Below are 17972 nucleotides of genomic sequence, written 5' to 3' on the forward strand. Positions count from 1 at the left end.
CGTGCCCAAATATATTCGTAAGCCCTAATAGCTAACCTCTTTATTACTAACAACTTCTGTTGTGAACCCGTCAAACATTGTTTATTGACGTAATGAAGAACCCATTTCTATATGACAGTTATCTGAGATCTTAATTGAGTTAGTTGGAAGCATTAGAGGTAGTTTCGGCGAGTATCAGTGGGTAATCTCCGCTTATTTCGGTGCCCTTGTCACTCTCTTTCGCTAATTCTCGGCCCTAATCCAGATGTTTAGCTTCGCTAATTGGCAACATAGACCCGGCACCCTTTGACCTTTGCTTGGCAATCCGTTGGACAGTCTGCCTGTCTGTCTGCCTGATTGATTGATTGATTAATCGATCGGTTAGCTCAGTTCCCACCTTGTTCCTATCAACTAGTTGGTTGTTATGCTCTTCCGTTTTGCCGTTTGATTGATTAGTTCGCCGAATTGGGGGTGGGTTGAGGTTGGGGGCTACTTTCAATTACCAATTATGGGTCGAACATAAGGAGCACTAAGCCCTAAAACCCAAACTCCTGTGAACTTGTTGCCCTTTTGGCCTTTAACGCTCAATTGATTTGTTTGGTTAATGCGTGGTCGATTACAGGTAAATTTCCGCCTTCTGACCGGGCAATTGCTTCGCGAACTGTTTACACACTCCACACACCACTCACACGCACACTAAATTTTCCACCCCAAAGAGAGGGTAGAAGGGGTGTGCTCCCCCACAATAACCCAACTCCCCCTTCATTATGTTTGGGAAACTTTTTAATAGCTCTTCGGACAAGCATTTTGCGGCATATGCGCCGGCAAGTATGCAAAATATTTTTAATTTTTTCCGCTTCTCCACAAGTCCCTGCAAATCCGACCCCGCTGCAGCGGAACCATTAAAATGGCCGACGTAGCCTCGTCAATGGGACATTTGGGAGCACCAGACAGGACCTGCACTCAAAAAAAAACATGATCAACTTCTTTCTTATAATTATAAACATTTTTTCTGCATTTTTAGGCAAATAACAGGCATTTTAAATATTATAAATGAAAATTATTGAAATATATTCATTAATACTAAACATTAAACAATTTGAAGATTTCTAAAACTTCATTGATAAATAGTTTCAGTTGAAAGCATTTAAGAAATCGCACAGCCAATATATATTTTATTTGTAATAATTTGTTTCAAGGCATTTACTTTATAAGAAAATATATATTAAATATTTCCATAAAAACCCGTTTCCACCCAGATTAATATTATTATTATACACTGTTTCTTTATTTCGTAAATATATATAATATTCGAAAACTTCGCACTGCAGTTTCTTAAAAAAATAATAACTGGAATACTCTTAATGTTATCAAAATATACCAATTAACTTAATACCGAAAAAAGAACGTATTATTCTTTAAAGTACATAGGTATTTTTTCTAAAATGTATATAGTAATAACTATTACAAAACAGTTATCAATTGTAATAAAAATATATATTTCATAAATCATAAAAGATTTATTACATATATTTCTTTAAGTGTTGGAGCAAAACGGTAAAAAGCAAAGTTTCAAGTGCTCTCCCCCAGCGGATTCAGTGGGTTCTGCGGATTCTGCAGGTTGAGGGAGGTCGCTGAAGGGTGTCATCTACAAAGCGTTCCCTCGACTGCAGCCGTCACTTTCCGTGGGTTTCGAGGGGTGAGGGGTCACGGGAGCGGGGTCAGGGGTGAGGGCAGCCCGCTGACTTTGCTTTTGGGGTTGCACATAAATTTTAATTAAATATTTTTCGGTATGTTTCGATGTGTTTCTGTTTGTGTTTTTAAAGCGAGCCCAGCCAGACAGTTGATGTGGCACGAATGCTGCGGATGAGTGGTGCGTCGCACCCGTATCTGTGCACCACTTGAAAAGCGCACCACCTGACTGCCCAAACCAAAAACCAAAGCCGAAGCCAAGCCAACAGGACTATATATAAAAAACATGAAAAGAGGCTGGAGGTCTATAAATTTCAATGTCGCAACACTCAAACCAAATGCGATGCGTGCCGGCAGACAACTTTGACTTTGCCAGCGAGTCAAGGGTGGCAGGAGATCAGGAGTGCACCAGGCCAGGAACCATCCACATACCCATCCTTATACCCATCCTCATCCACATTCACAGCCACATCCTCATCCAACCGCTGCCCAAGTGGCAACGACCACCCCTTTGGGCCACATAAATTGTTTGGCCAAATGTAATGAAAATCACAAAAAATTCCAGACCCAAGAAAAAAATGCCCAATTGATTGCGGAAACGAAGTGGAAATACTCTAAAGGTCACAGGTTCACATAAAAAATAGGTTCATTTTTTTACAAAGCTTTTATTATTGAGAAATTGTATTTATTGGGTATTATCTTATGGTACTATGACACTTGCTGGTTTTTCAATTTATGTATTCTAGATTTATTTTAAAATGTCATGGCATACTAAATATATGAGATTTAGGTTGCTATGACTTTTTAAAAAAATCCTGTAACTTGATGGAAAACTAAGTAAGTGGCACGTAAACATAAGAGAAGCGAAGATTAAACATGATTATCTTTTGAGTGACAAACTATGTATATCCTATGATGTTTCGTTCTAAGTTATGGGGGTAATCTGGAATGCAGCTTACATAACCGACCGTGTGGCCCAATGGATAAGGCGTCGGACTTCGGATCCGAAGATTGCAGGTTCGAGTCCTGTCACGGTCGTAACACAATCTTTTTTTACCGAATGTTTCGTAAGTGCTATTAAATATTACTATAGGGAATACCAGCGTTAACCCTTTGTGTAAATCAAGTGGGGTAAATATACCTGGAGTAAACTTTATTTTAACATTTGTATATGTTTTTTTTATATATAAGACTATAAATTGCAAAGTTTACATAAGATCTATTGTAATCATCATGCTCTAAATCCAAAACATAAACAATTTCTAAGACTTTGTTTGGATAAAAAGTTATTAACTGTCTGCAATCAAAGTATATATTTAGTAAATGTTTTTAAAGTCTTATTTTTTCGTTATAATAATAATAAGTAAAAATTAAAAAAATATACATATTAAATTGATGTGATCTTCAATTTTAATATTCAATGCATGAACACAGATAATAAAACTTGTTTATTTCTTTGAAAAAAGTACCTTATATGGAATATTGACATGTGTAGTCGTATTTTTAATATTTTGATAACCTTTTAGAGGGTATCAAAAAAGGTAAGGCTGCAAAGGGAGACCGTAAAATAAATAAATTCATTTGTGGCCGCTGACCAAGGCCGGTTGAGTTTTAAATACTACACATGTTGCCAAATGTATGGGTACGAACGCCACCGTCTTTTTTCCCTTTTGGAGGGCAGTGCAAAGCGAAGCCAACTTCCTGTTTCCGGTACGGAGTCGCAGTCCTACAGTCCTGCAGTCCCATAGAGTCCTGTAGTTGGTATTGCTATTTGTATACGTATTCGGGGCTCCTTTCGTTGCCACCACAGTTGAGCGAACATTGGAAATTGTTCTGCTCACGGGAGCAGAAGTTGAACGGGTGGCACTTTATCGAGTGGGTGAGTGGTTCAGTGGGTGGTTCGGTGGGTGGTTCGGTGGGTGGTTCAGTGGTTGGGTGGCCGTACCAACAGCGCTTGTAGTTTTGTGAACTTTGCAGAAATGCAGTGACCGGAAAGTTGTAATATCCAATCGCCACTTTATTTGCGAATATTTCCACCCATCAGCCATTTTATCCCTGGAGCCCACCCCCTTTTGCTGTTGTGCCTTTGTTTAAATGGGCATTACGACGTGGAGGGCCAAATGAATTGCCCATTGCCGAGTGGCCATAATTGAGACCCAATGGTCACTCCCATTCCCCACATCGGAAATTACAGTACAGTCGCTCCAGTTAGCCGCTAACCTCAAAATGCAATCAAACTTTGGCAGTTTGCGGACTATGGACTATGGTAAACGAACTGCGGATTGTGGGCTAGGTCAGCCATCATCCTGGGCCATTGGCCATTATCTAATCCGAACTCTTCTTTTTTCGCCCCGCTTTTTATGGTTATTTCATCAATTTAGGTGGCCTGCAGTTAACCACATTTGATTTGTATTCTCCATGATGGGCATTTTCTAATGGTTTTCGGGTGAAATTGGATGGCCCTTTAGTCATAGTTGGTCAAGACAAACAAGAAATTTAATTACAAGTTTGGGGGAAATGAACTACATAATCATTATGGGCTAGAGCCTTTCCAAGTAAATAAATATTCAATAATATGCAAAAAGAACTCCACTGATAAAAAACACATAGTTATCGGCATAGTCTCGTAGCACATTACATTATATTGTTATTATTAGTATCATTATTACCATTATATTAAAATTAAAAACAAAAACGTAATATTTAGCACCTAGTTAATTTTATACATATTTAAATAAGGTTATAAATACTACACCCATCAATATGCCCCCATTTAGGTGTCAATGTGACCCTATTGAGTGTCAAAAAATCTCTGATACCAAAGTCATCAAATAAACCAAAACCAAAAACACTTGGCAAAAGTTTACGAAAAAGATTTCTTGTCACTAAAAAGCATTCTGCCGCAAAACTGTAAAGTATAGGCGTGGCTCAGAGTGCTAACGCAAAAATTTTGGTGCACGGGCATGAGGGTTAACGGTTCAATTCCCGCCCTTAATAAATTTTTTTTTTCTTTTTTTATTTAAAATCTGAAAACTTTTTGAATACAACTTTGTTATTACAAACAATAAAAAAATTTTAGATATTATTCTTAAAAGTTCTTATTAAATTGACACTTAAAGATTTTTTTTTGGGTGTAGATACGATGATTAGCTTTAAACATTTTACGTCATAAAAAAATCTCTATCTATTTATGTAATCATTTAATATTTTCACAACAAATTTTACCAAAAACCTAAATTAGATATAAAATCTATGGATTTTCTAATGGTTTTATTTTAACAGTCTTCTTTAAGCAAAATACTTTTTCGACTATTTTTTTAAGAGGTAAATGGCAAAACTACTCTCGCTTCTTCTGATTCATTTACCCTAACTAACTTACCCGCTATAAGCACTAAGACAACCTCAATATTCCAAGGGACTCAGGCATTTTTGAATATTTCCTCTCTCACAGCAGGAGTTTTTCCTGAAGAAAGGGCAATTGCCCAAGTAAACCGCAACCCATGGCCCTAAAAACAACCCAATGAAATTGGATTTCCTACAGAAAACCTCACTATTTTTTGTTCTTGTCGCTCCTGGGAAACTCTTTTTTGTCGAGTCACAAAAACACACACAGTTCTGCAGGGCCTGACTAATCTGGCATTTGATGGGACAGTTGGCAGGTTCCACTATGTCACCACCATTGAGAGACCGCACCACCACCAACACCACGAGAAAGAGCAACCCAAGATGTGCCCATATCCTTTTTCCACTCCATCCAATGTCGGCATTCCTGAGCATATGGGTCCAATTACGCAGCATTTCCGGCGCTTCCTTGGGGGAACCCCCCGCCTTATAAGGGATATACATACATACATAGAAGTATGGCAGCGCATCAACAAACACTTCACGCCTGACATTTGACAAGACGTTCTGGGTTTTTCTTGGTTGGTTTCTTCTGCATGACGTCTACAAAATAAAATAAGCGGGGAAAAGAAAGAAATCCAAATGCGAAAAAATGGCAATAATATTTTTATGGGCATAAATAATACAACAGCCAGAGGGGATGGTTCCTTGGCCTGGTTCCTTGGAGAGGTTGGTGGGTGGGGGGGAAAAACTGTTTTTCACGCCATTTTCCTAAGGAGAGAGAGATATGGTGGAAACTTTTGGGCTTGGCTAACCGCACGCATTTAATGTCGGCAAAGTCGATTAAGCTTTGTCCGCTGCCAAAGGCAGCTGCTCGCTGGAAAGGGGACACCACTGCCAAGGACTCGCAGGACATCCCCCATCAGGATTACCCCACCGCGCAGTTAATGGCTTGTCTATGACTCAGCCACAGCTGCGGCGATTCGGTCGGGAATGGACCCACTCGTGGCCCCCTAGTCTTAGCCCATTGTCAGTGTTATTAGTCCGGCGAGCTCAAAACAATTTCCACACAAAAAATTCCCTTGCCAAAAAAGCAATGGCATTGAGCTAGATTTATACGAGAAGCGACTGAAACAGCCTTGGAACGCCAAATTTATGGCAAGCAAATTGAAAAGATTGCTTAGCGAAATTGAAAAGAAATATTTAATTTTTAATGTCGCATATAAAGCAAGGGAATGCCAAGAAAAGCTTCAAGGCACTTGTAAAATATTCTTAGGAATAAAATTATGGGTAGTACACACTAAAATAATGATACTGTTAAACCAATAAAATTAGTGTTGCCCAGCTCTGAGAATTTTACCATATATTATTATGATATTTTTTTACAAAGCAAATCGAGAGGATAATTTTTACTTATATATATCTTTTATCACACACTTAAATAATAACACTTTAAGAAGAATGATACTGTTAATCAAAAAAAAATAATGTTACCAGCTCTGAGTATTTGTCCAAATTTAGCAAATTATAACATTTTTTTTTTTTGGTATTTTGATATATATTTAAATGAAGTAATTCAACAGGAAAGATTTACTTAAGGACTTTGTTTTAAACTTTTTAATATACCTGCATAGTTTCCTTAAAATACATTTTTCAGTTTACAATTAAAAAGAGAAGCCTCACATAATTATTTCCTCTTAGCCAACAATTTTCCCCCCACCCAAACACATATTCAAATATTATTGCAGATGATTAAATTTCAATATGGCTAGACTCGAAAACTTCAAGTGAATAACTTGTAGGTTTGCACAGGCTGCCTTTTCGTAATTGTTGCTAGGTAAACAAGTTCCGTTTCGCCTGCTTTTGAGATGTCTCAAAATGTTCTATTGCCGAAAATATTTAAGGAATTTAATTTATGAATCTGCACTCGAGGGCTAAGAGCATGCGGCCCTGGCCGCGGGGTTAAAACATCAAAAAACGGAGCTCGGCATAATGCTAAGCAAATACGGCATTTCTGTGGATAAGCCTGAGTGAAACCACCACCCACACAGCCTCCCAAAAACCCCACCACCCACTGGCCCCGCAAGATAAACAAATAATTGACGATGATGTGAGGTTGATGTTTTTCGACGAGTGGAAAAGTCGCTGACAGGTGGCAGCCGTACACCCAGCCACCCATTTTAGGGGGAAATCCCACACTTTTCCAGCCTTAATCCCTTATCCCTCAAGTAAATGTTTTCATTTCGCTGTCGAGACTAACGGCAATTTGTCTGCTCTTATAAGTGCCTGTCTGTGCCGAGCTGCACTGATAGAAATAGTTATCTACCAGAAAAGGTAAATTCTAATGTAATTGAACCATTTTCTATTTAGGACACTTAGGTATACGAAACCTTACAATGGGCAGTAAAATAAATCATAGGGTTCTTAAATCACTTAAAAAGCTGCCTGAAAGTATGCAGTGAATATTAGAGTATGGTTTTTTAATGATAAAATATTGTGTTGCATACTTCTAGACACTTCTACAATGGATATCATGTCAGGCCCCATAAACTTAAATATAATATTTAGAAATTTGTAATTTGTTTTTGTATTTTCTAATGGTTAGCTTTCTTTTTCTCTGTGTATCTGTGCGTGAGTGTGTTTAAGGATATACAGCTCATTAAATACAAATCAGCTTAGGCAGCAGCCGCAAATGGCGCACATTTTTGTACGAACCACTAAAGAAACCGAGAATGTGCCCCACTGCAATTAAACAGACACCCCCAAAATTTCCCACCCAACGGAAAGGACAAGTGTAATCCCCCAAGCTCCCCCCCCCCCCAAAATTCGAGGAAATTTCACTTAAGCCGCAGGTAAGACATGGAACATGGAACACGCTTATCAGACAGACGCCATTGGACAACTCAATTTGCCAGTGCGGCGGCCAAAGTCAATTTAAAAAGCAAATATAAACGAAAATACCCCACCCCAGAATTTTCGGGGTTTTTATGAGGATGGTCGTTGGGTCGGTCTGTTCGGTGTTCGGTGGGTGTGCACTTAAGCCGAAGGACATAAACAGCAACAAGAGCAGCCAGCAAAAGCTCATCATCGTGGTCGTCAACGTCCAGACACTAATTAGTAATCCTTGACACGAGTTCCTTTATCATTAAATATGCTACATGCGCACCACCCAACCAAGCAGCCCACTCATCAAACCACTCAGATGTTGTTGTAATTATTTGTCCACAGGTATTATGGTCCTGGAATGGAATAACTTTGCTGCGTATCAGGTTTTGCCAAAGCGACCCCAGAAGCTAAACATCCTGGCCACCTAATCCTCGTTCCCATTCCAGCAAAACTTGCCCCATTCCAACCGCTTTATCCCCTCTTACGACTCTATCTATTCCACTTTCCGACAGACATCCATGAGTCATAACATCAACAAAAATCTATCTTAACTACGCACCAACACAGACCAAAAAAAAACACACACACACACGTGCAAATTATGAGTAATAAAGGATGTACACTTACAGAAAAAGTTTTAAAGAAACTAATGTTTACAGCTTTGTAGGTAGCAAGGTCACATTTGATCTAGTTTTACGAGATAGCATGGTCACACTTGGATAGCATGGTCACACTCCTAAGTAATTATTTTTGTTAAGAAATAAAATTATAATTTTATTTTTTTTTAAGAAAATACTAAGTATAGTATTATAGTAGTTTTGTTTTGTTAGTTTTGGTATTTTGTTGGCAAATGTGCTAGCCTTTTTGTACTCTTTTTTTTTTCTGTGCATTGTGAGTGGTGTACAAGATCAATAACCGAAAGGGGCTACAACTAAAGCTGATTCCCAGCTGGGCGAACGGCATGAAATACCATTTCCATAATCTGACAATTTGTAATTCATAGTAAATATGAAAATTTGATGCGAATTTGCTGCGATTTCATCCAATCTCTATCCCACACTCGCACCCACATGTGGCCACTTGCAAGGGGCCGGCAAAAGCCAGGGGCATAAATCAGATTTATATTTTTCTCCATTCACGCTGCACACTTTCCGGCTGCAGCTGCCGGCACAGTGGAGCCAAAAGGAGATCAAAGTATATTTAAACTATAAAACGTATGTATGTTTAAGTTATCTTAAAGAGTTTTCCTAAGATTGGGGTACACTAAATAACGCCAAATTCCGCTTAAAGTTTACGCAAACCCATTAGTATTTCATTTACAACAACTTAATTTTATTCGTATGTTGTTTTAGCTTAAAGTTAGGATCTACATAGGGCAAACTTTCCTTATTGAATCAATATTATGAAACCCATGTAATAAATAACATAAATGTAATTTCTGTTTTATTTCCAATTTTTCGATTCTACTTAACCAAGTTTTTTTACTATACCAAAATCCAGGATCCGCAACTGTTGAAAACATATTTTATTATTATATTATTACTACATTAATTAATTAGGTATTATGTTTTAAAAGTGTTCTCAAACTAAAATAGTTCCCATAACTTAAGAACTTGTTATATTATAGGCATGATTTTAATGTTCTTCAAAAGACGATCTTGATTATGACTTTGAATTTGCTTAGCCTAAGAATTTAAAATTCAATTTCTAAGTAACACTAGTTTAGTTTTCATCTGGGAGTTTCCAGTTCTTTTTCTGCATTATTTGATTTTAGCCAATCAAATTATTATAGTATACCATAGTGCAGGAAAGCCATCTGTCTGATTCGATTCTGGGGGTCCTTTTGCCATCTGAGCCTTCTTCATCTTCTGGCTCTCTCCTCCCCCCTTTTTTTTTCCTTTCCACCTCCTTTTTATCGCCTCTTTGCTTTTGGCTTATTGAAATGCCGTCGATGTCGCTGTTGTCGCCTGTCGGTGCAACGGAAATGTAACCGCAAAAATTCAAAGCGGCAGACGCAATTTGTTGCGCACATGTGACGCGTTTGTGTCGTTGTATGGGTGTGGGTTTGGGGTGTTTGAATGGGTAGGGGGTACATGTATGGGTGTGAGTATCTGTGTGAGCCGGTGTAACGGTAGATATAAGGGCACCGGCGACGATGACGCATTATGCCCCATGTGGAATCTCTGAGGACGGCGACTGATGCACTGAGCAAAAAGGTCACCAAAAATGGTCTACCTATTTTCGGGGTTTCATTAAAGGTTTTTTTTACTTTAAACTCGCAAAGTGTATTCAGCTAACAAACATTTGAAGAGAACGAGGGTTAAAAAACACTTGACTTTTAAAGAAAAACTACGAACAAGAAATAAACTACATCGAAAATGTTTAAAACCTGGTATAGTGGGAATTATAATCAATAATTTATTATTATAAATTGTAGCTATAAATTTAAGATAACATGAATTTGTAGATATTATAATAGTTATTCCGGTAGTATATTTTATATTAATCATAGTTATACTTATCTCATCTCATAGAGATAGTTTATATAAAGTATTTTTTTGGTGTACCAACCATTGACCGTCTCTCATCTCTCTCCATCCCCTTTCTCCGCCCCCTTTCACCACCCCATCCCACTTTTTCCATTCCCCTTTGTGCATATTTTATGAAACATAACACGGCCCGGTAAAATCGAATGAGAGGCGGAAATGTAGCAAGATAGATTTTTTGGCACGTTTACAAGTGTGAATTAAGCAGGAAGAAAGGGAAGAGAAAGTGAGAGAAAGCGCAGGAGGGGGAGGAGAAGAAAGCAAAAGGCAGGAGCAAAGCAGAGAATGCAAATTAGCATAATTCGCAATTTGAACACGATGGCGCCAGCCAGTGGTCACTCACCGAGCGCGACCGCAGCGCCATCTGTTGTCCAAATGCCGGTGGCCGCTCGTTATTGAAACGTATTTCACATCTGGTATTTGGCTGTCCTACGTGACAAATCAACGAAAATTGCTAAAGAGGAGTGGGTTTAAGGGGGATTTGTGGGGGGTGTGAGGGAGTGACCGCAACACGGCTGGCGAAAGCAAAAGAAAATCATACAGCTAAGCGCACTTTACATAACTAATAGCTGCAGATGTGCTGCAGTCCGAATTATTCACCTATAGATACCCATTATTATGCAGAAAATCAAGTATATGTTTTAATTAGGATCCAATGTTAAGCAAACTAACAATTTATTTAAGGTGTTATTATAGTATTCAAAGCTTTAAAATTATATGTACATACATTATAAAGATTTCAGGATCATTATCAGAAAATCAGATCATTGAAACCCTTATTATAGCAAGCTCCTTAATAGGGATACCTAAGTTACTATATAATATAATATCAATATTACTATAATTTTATCATATTAGAAAAAAGGAACTATAATGCTGAGATGGTTTTAAAAAAGCCTATAAACCTTTTGCACTGGAACATCTTCAGCATTATCATTAAAACCACATATCCCAGGTCTCTGGTTCTCCGATTACTGGGTATATGCGAACATTGAACGACATGGGTCACATACACATCGGCAGACAGACGTGGCACATGGCATAAATAAGCAATTTGGGCAAACTGTTGCCAGCTTTTAGGCGATGTCAGGAGACCCCCGACTCATTACTGTCAATGGTCAACGGAAATGGCGAATGGCAACTGGCAAATGGGGAAACGGAAAATTATGAGGGTTTGGCCCAACCTAATGGACAATCTATATTTCTATAAGCCGCACCACAGCCCGACTTTTCCCCTACAAGTTGTTTACTGCCCCAGCACTTGACACATGACAAGGACAAGTGGCCAAGGAGCTGGAAAACAAAACAAGTTTTAGCCACAACTCACGTCTCACATGGCAATGGTTGCATAAGCGACCAAAAAACAAAAAAAAAATGATTCCACACCCACTTTTACCCAAAAAACAACTTCACCTTATCGAAAACAGGAAAACTTTTTTCATTTTGGCGTGAAAATTTGTAAACATCAGCAAATAAACGAAACTTACATGCTGAGGGGTTCTTTTTTTTTGTTTTTTTTTTGGCCCCAACGAAAAAGGGGTGAATATTTAATAGAGCAAGTGCCCAGGTAAACCTCTCCAACTTTTTCGGTTCTTTTCTTTCATTTACCAAATGACAAATTGCGCTGGCCAGTGGCATTTTGGGGGGGGGGGGGGGCTGGGCACAAAAGGTGTTTGACTTAACACTTGTTGTTACACATGTTACACCCCCACCATTCCACACCATATCCGGCAATTGTTGTTGTTATTCTACACCTCCCACAACCCCCTTCTCAAATATATTCCCACATATAGGTATATGAAGTAAGTTTTTCGAGAGACCCGACCTTTCAACGCAATTTCCCCGAATTACACTGGGGAGGCATTAGCCGAAAGATTTCTACTTTTGGAACCATTGGGGAGCGCAGGGTGCGTAATTGAAATTGAAAAAGTAATGTTCCCAACGTTCACACAATATACATATGTAATATCATTAAGTGTTGAATATATGATGAGATCATCTATCTAAGCGGGGAATTATTTACACCTGCGAAGGTGTAGCCACCGTTGGTAACAGATATGTTTGGACTCGCAGGTGTAAGGCTTGTTAATATTGAAGGTGCTTGTCTAGATTGGGTGTAAAATACTATTAAAATCTATATTTATATAAAAATTTATCAAAATTCTAACAGTGTAATTTTTAAAAATTATATGTGATTCCTATGTATATTAACCTGAAATATAATTTAAATACATAACATTTTCGAGCCACACCAATAAATCATCAAACACAACCCCTCCCCTATTCTCACACATTTTAATCAGCTTATTTAATAAGCAATTAGAAAATGTCATCGTTCAGCTATCGAATGGTTACGCAACCCTCTAATCTTTAATGAAATAATTGTTTGAGCCAATGAGCTATTTAGTCACCAGTCGGAAAAACATGATGATGATGATGATTCATTGTATTTGTGGGGTAATAAAACAAAGGCGTGCTCTGTTTAGTCAAAAAGTCACTTTAATTAATTAACATAAAGTAATTTAATGTCGGATATAAGGTAATATAATTAGCGAAACCAATGAATCATTTGATCCCCACATAGCTGGCATTCTATGGATTTTGTAAGGTAAGAAGTTATTTACTTAGCAATAATATAGAATTCTTTTTCTTTTTCCGTTAAATAACTTTAGCAGTTATTTTATATATATTTTTATTTTTTCTATGAATCATTGTTTTTAGGTAATCGGGCAACTCCCACTTCTGCTTCCACATTTATTTTTGACAATCGAGTGCCTAATCAATCGATTGACTTCTTCCTTTTCTTTCGGGCACCTGTCAGGGATATTTTTTGAAGGGATTCGCAACCGAAAAGCGAACAAAGGATGAGATGAAGCTTTTTAAAATTCCCCTAGCGTTTCCCACCCATTTTCTTTGCCTTTCGAATTTTCATTTGTCATCCGGTTTATTTATATAAACACTCAGCGCGTGGACGTGAGTGAGAGCTTGTCAATTTTCATTTGGTTTATCGCTGGGACGCAAGTTTTCCACTTTAACGCTGTCAGGTGGCAAATGCCACTAATGAACCCAAATGAATGGCAGACACTTACAAAGCAGTTTACAACACTAACTCCAGTGTGGAGGAGGGGGCTAAAAAGCAAAACGAGAGAGAGAGAAAAAAGGCAAAAGCTAAAGCAAAAAAGTGGGTGGACAGGGGAGAAACACCTCAAGATTGAGACCCGATAAGCTGGTTACTTAAGACCCATGACAAATGTCAACACAACACGCTTCGCTGGCATTTATCAACACTGGCTGTTGAGATTTGCAACAGCTGCAATCGACAAGTGCGGAAAGCAGGGAAAGCTGGTGCAAAATCATGGGGCTGGGGCTGCAAGGGAGCCACATTTGAAACTCCGAGAGTTTTGCATTTGAAAGCCGGAGGCGAGGACAGCAGCAAGACTTCCAGGACAACGACAGCCATTAATCATTAGCGCAAAAGTGCGACGTCTGACTAAGGAAATGGCAGCGATACACACGAAGAAAATATCAATTTACAAGGGAGGATAAGGTTTAGCTTATGTAAAACAGTCTGTAGTATTAGAAGCTTTGACCAAACGAGAATTTATATGCACAGCTTAACAGAGTGTTCCTCCCTAGGATTTTTTATAGTATTTCAAAAGTTTTTTTTTATATCTTTTGATACAGCTTAAGATCAAGTTATTCCTTTAAACTATCTTATATCCAATCAATCATTGTAATATATCTTTTTTTCTGTGTAGTTAAGGGATCGGGGAATCGGTAAAATGAGAAAAGTATGCCTCTGGATGGAAGTCCCAGGTCCAAGCTTCTCCGCTAAGCAGCTTCTGACTGTTCTGTTGCTTCTTTTGTCAAGTATTTTCATCTCTTAGCCCCCATCCCGGATTTTTCGTACCTCCCCCCTTTTGACAACAATAGACTGGGCCTAAAATGTTTTTTATCTCGGGCCGCAGACGTCTGCATGAAAATTGCGGAAAATCACTTCATGAAACACCGACTTGTACATCTCTCCCTTCATTTTATCAAATAATTTATTATTTATGTCCTTATATGCGGAAAGTTCTCGGGGAACACGTACTTTTTAGTGGGATTATATAATTTGACAGTGGCTGGCATAAGTAATGCGACAGTTGCCTTTTTCTTGGGGGCAATTGTTGTACATTAAATAAGCCGCAAATTGATGGCCAAGCCATTTGTTAATATTAGGTCTGAAAGAAAATGTAAAGGGATATCAGCAGAAAAAAATGGCCCTTGCTCTTTGATTACATTTATTTTTTTTTTTGTTGGGTTGCGAGCTCTATTTGTGGAATTGACATCAAACCCCCCTTGAAAATGAAAGGAGATCCATCCCGGCAACGCCTCCGTTACGAAGAAACTTTTTCCCCAATTTCCCTGGTATTTTTGGAAAATTCATTTGCATATTTTTTTCGTTGGCGCTCTTTCATTAAGTTTGACGGCCGACCTCGAGGCTCATTAAAAGGCTTAAAACTTGACACCACTGCCGTCGACCCCCGCTTTTCGCTCCTTTTGGCCTCTGGCGAAAACTGTTCAAATAAAATAAAAACATTTAAGCGCAATTCGCATGGCACAGACCAAAGTTCTAGGAATTAAAATACTCAAGCTTAATTAAAATGAATACAACAAGTTGGTAACTTTTGTTCAAAAGTTTGCGAAAAAAGTATTAAAAAACTTTATTGGCTATTTAGTAGGCGTTTTTTAAAAGCTCTTGATGCAACTAGGCAATGAAAAAAAGATATATAAAGAAATTTTAAAAAAATTTGGAATTTGACCAATTATTAGATGTACAAAGTTTTATCAAAACTAAATATAAGAAATTGAGTCTTAGCTTGCATTTATCAAAATGTCCTTATTCTTATTTAAGCTTGTCACTACTTTCATTAATATAATATATACGTAAGATAATAAGCTACCTTTTCTTACATATACATTTTAATTTTTAAGGAATCAGTTATGTAATATTAAAAAAAATATTTTGTTATTTGGTGATTATTGTTTTTATTTGCAAAAAAAAGTAATAATTTTTGATGGCTTGTATACAATTTTATCACTGCAAAACTAAAAAAAATTTCTGATCTCGACAAAAAGTTTGGACAAAAAAACCCAAATAGGCAATTCTTATCTTTTCTTTCAAAAGTCTAATTTTTGTCTTTAGCGATTTGAAACAAATGGAAAAAAAGTTTGTTTGATACTTTTTTGTATTTAGGTCTTAAAAAAGTATAAAGTATTTTTAAAACACTGAAAACTTATATAATAATTTGTTAGAGATTGCCAAATATTACCATTAAAAATATCTAAACTTAATAAACATTAATAACATAAAGCCTGCCAAAATTCCTAAAAGTATGCTGCACAGTTTTCTCACAAAGAAGTAAATGATGTAAAGCTAAGGAAAGTGCGCATTTTGAACACATACGCGTGAAAACCAAAACAGGACAAAAGGTGTGGCCAAGTAGCAGAAAAACGCAAAAAACAGTGGGCAACGGAGGCGCAATTAATAAACACAATGGGTCAACTATAAATTACGGGCGCTCCAATTTGATGCGGCTAATATGTAAAGACAATTTAATTAAATGCGCAGGCGAGCAAAGTGGAGCAAAAAAAAAACAACAAGGAGCTGGGGAGAGAGAGGGAACGAACGAAGGAGAGAGAGGCGAAAATGGAGGGGCCTTCCCCCAAAACGATGAGTCATGAAGGTCATGACGAAAGCAGCGGCAAAAGTCGCTGCCAAAACGCGCCGCTTTGATTAGGCGCTGTTTTTGTTGTTGCCGTGACAGGTTGACTACCAGACAGTTTGGCAGCACTCTCTCACGCTCTCCCACTCTCACTCGCTCTCTCTCGCAGAGAGAGACCAAAGTACCGCTAGATGAAAAATCAATTTCGCAATGTTACGACGTTGACTTGCGCACATGTTTGTTTGTGTTTGTGTTTGTCCTCCTATTATTATTATTATTCATTTTTTTGCGCCTTAAAACATCAGCTCAAATTACGCCTATCAATTAACATTAATTAAACACCTTTGCTGGCAACGGTAGTACCTAGAATTCGGCGAAAAGAAAATCACTCACCTCTATAGCACACTTTCCTCGTTTTCACTGATATGTGTGTGTGTGTGGGTGTGTGTTTGTGTTTTTGACTTTACACTGAGAGTTTTGCTCACTCACAACAACAAAATATTTAGAAAAAATGTGAACAACAATTTTGCAGTTTTTAGGCTGATTTTTAAATCACTCTTCGCGGCTTGAGTCTTGGATTTGTCTGTACGTGCTTTCTTGCAATTGTTCTTTCAATGGAGTCACTTATAGTAACTGTTATTTTGTTCGTTTTAATATGTTTTTGGGCCGTCGGCGGCGACGTGACAACGACGCCCGCGTTTTTTGCGTGCAGTTGCGTCCGTTGCAAAGTCTGATGCTGAACTAACGGCACTTCCACAGACAGCCGCCAAGTCGCCTCGCCACTCTCTCTTGCTCTCTCCGCCTTTCTCCCGCCTCCCCACTAAGGCTCTCTTTCGTGGGAGAAGTAACAACCCCCGCAAGCGAGAGAGAGCGCCGGAGAGAAAGCAAAACAAATGAGAAAGCTTTTACCGGTGTTCCAACTTGGAAAATACCCGGTACTCACTTTTGAAGGGTACTTAGGTGATACCAAAGGGTCGAAACCGAACCCAAGTTCCTGCGCTAATAATTTATTTTTATGGATATCCCCGGTTGATAATGGTTTTAAGTATTTATGTAACTTACTTTATTAGCATTTAATTCTCAGAAAAAAATTACTTCCCACATGTGTATGTATATATTTATATTTACCATTTTTTAACATAATAAAACAATCAAATAGAAGTGTTATAGGAGTTACATATTGTTACTTCCCATGTTTTTATTTACCAACTTTAAGCCTATTAAAATAATCAAAAAATGTTATAGCAACAAAATAAGTGATTTTGTTGATAATGATTGATTGATTTAATAAGTATTATACAGCTAGGACTGCCATAATAGAGTAAAGAAGACAATGCTGAAGAAATATTTAATGAACTTTAAGGGACTGTAAGTACAAAAAAATTTTACTACTTTAGGAAAACAAAAATTAAAATTAAAAACTTAATTAATATGCTTTAGAGATGGACTAAGTTCAATACCAATAGAATACAATATACCCCCGTAATCCACGGGTACCAGGTATAACAACAAGCACACGGATGCGAATACGGCACGTGCGGCGGCACCCACAACAGAGCGAAAGAATGGGCAAGAGAGAATGGACGTGGAAACGGGAAGGATTCCGGAGAAGGACAACAACAGAGATGCCCACCCTGCGTTGCCGGTTTCCAGAGTCTGCGCACAGTGGCAACTCTACAACGCAACTGATTCACACAGTGCGGTCGAAAAGTACATGTACTTGTATAAAATCTTTTTACCACGTTGTTTTTTCATTTAACAACAACCTACTGTTTTGTAAATAAAAAAATTTTCTTGTACTCCATTTTATAATTAACCA

General features: G+C 37.9%; 1 protein-coding gene and 1 non-coding gene across 3 annotated transcripts in view; one reads left to right on the forward strand and one right to left on the reverse strand.

Moving 5' to 3' along the window:
• The window catches only part of LOC119556249, a 65449-nt gene that overhangs the window by 19925 nt on the left and 27552 nt on the right, over window positions 1-17972 (reverse strand). The gene's annotated exons all lie outside the window — the stretch shown is intronic.
• Window positions 2637-2709, forward strand: Trnar-ucg. Its single transcript has one exon. It is a non-coding gene; the product is annotated as a tRNA-Arg (tRNA).

This window comes from Drosophila subpulchrella, chromosome X, assembly GCF_014743375.2.
Source record: "Drosophila subpulchrella strain 33 F10 #4 breed RU33 chromosome X, RU_Dsub_v1.1 Primary Assembly, whole genome shotgun sequence".
NCBI lineage: Eukaryota > Metazoa > Arthropoda > Insecta > Diptera > Drosophilidae > Drosophila > Drosophila subpulchrella.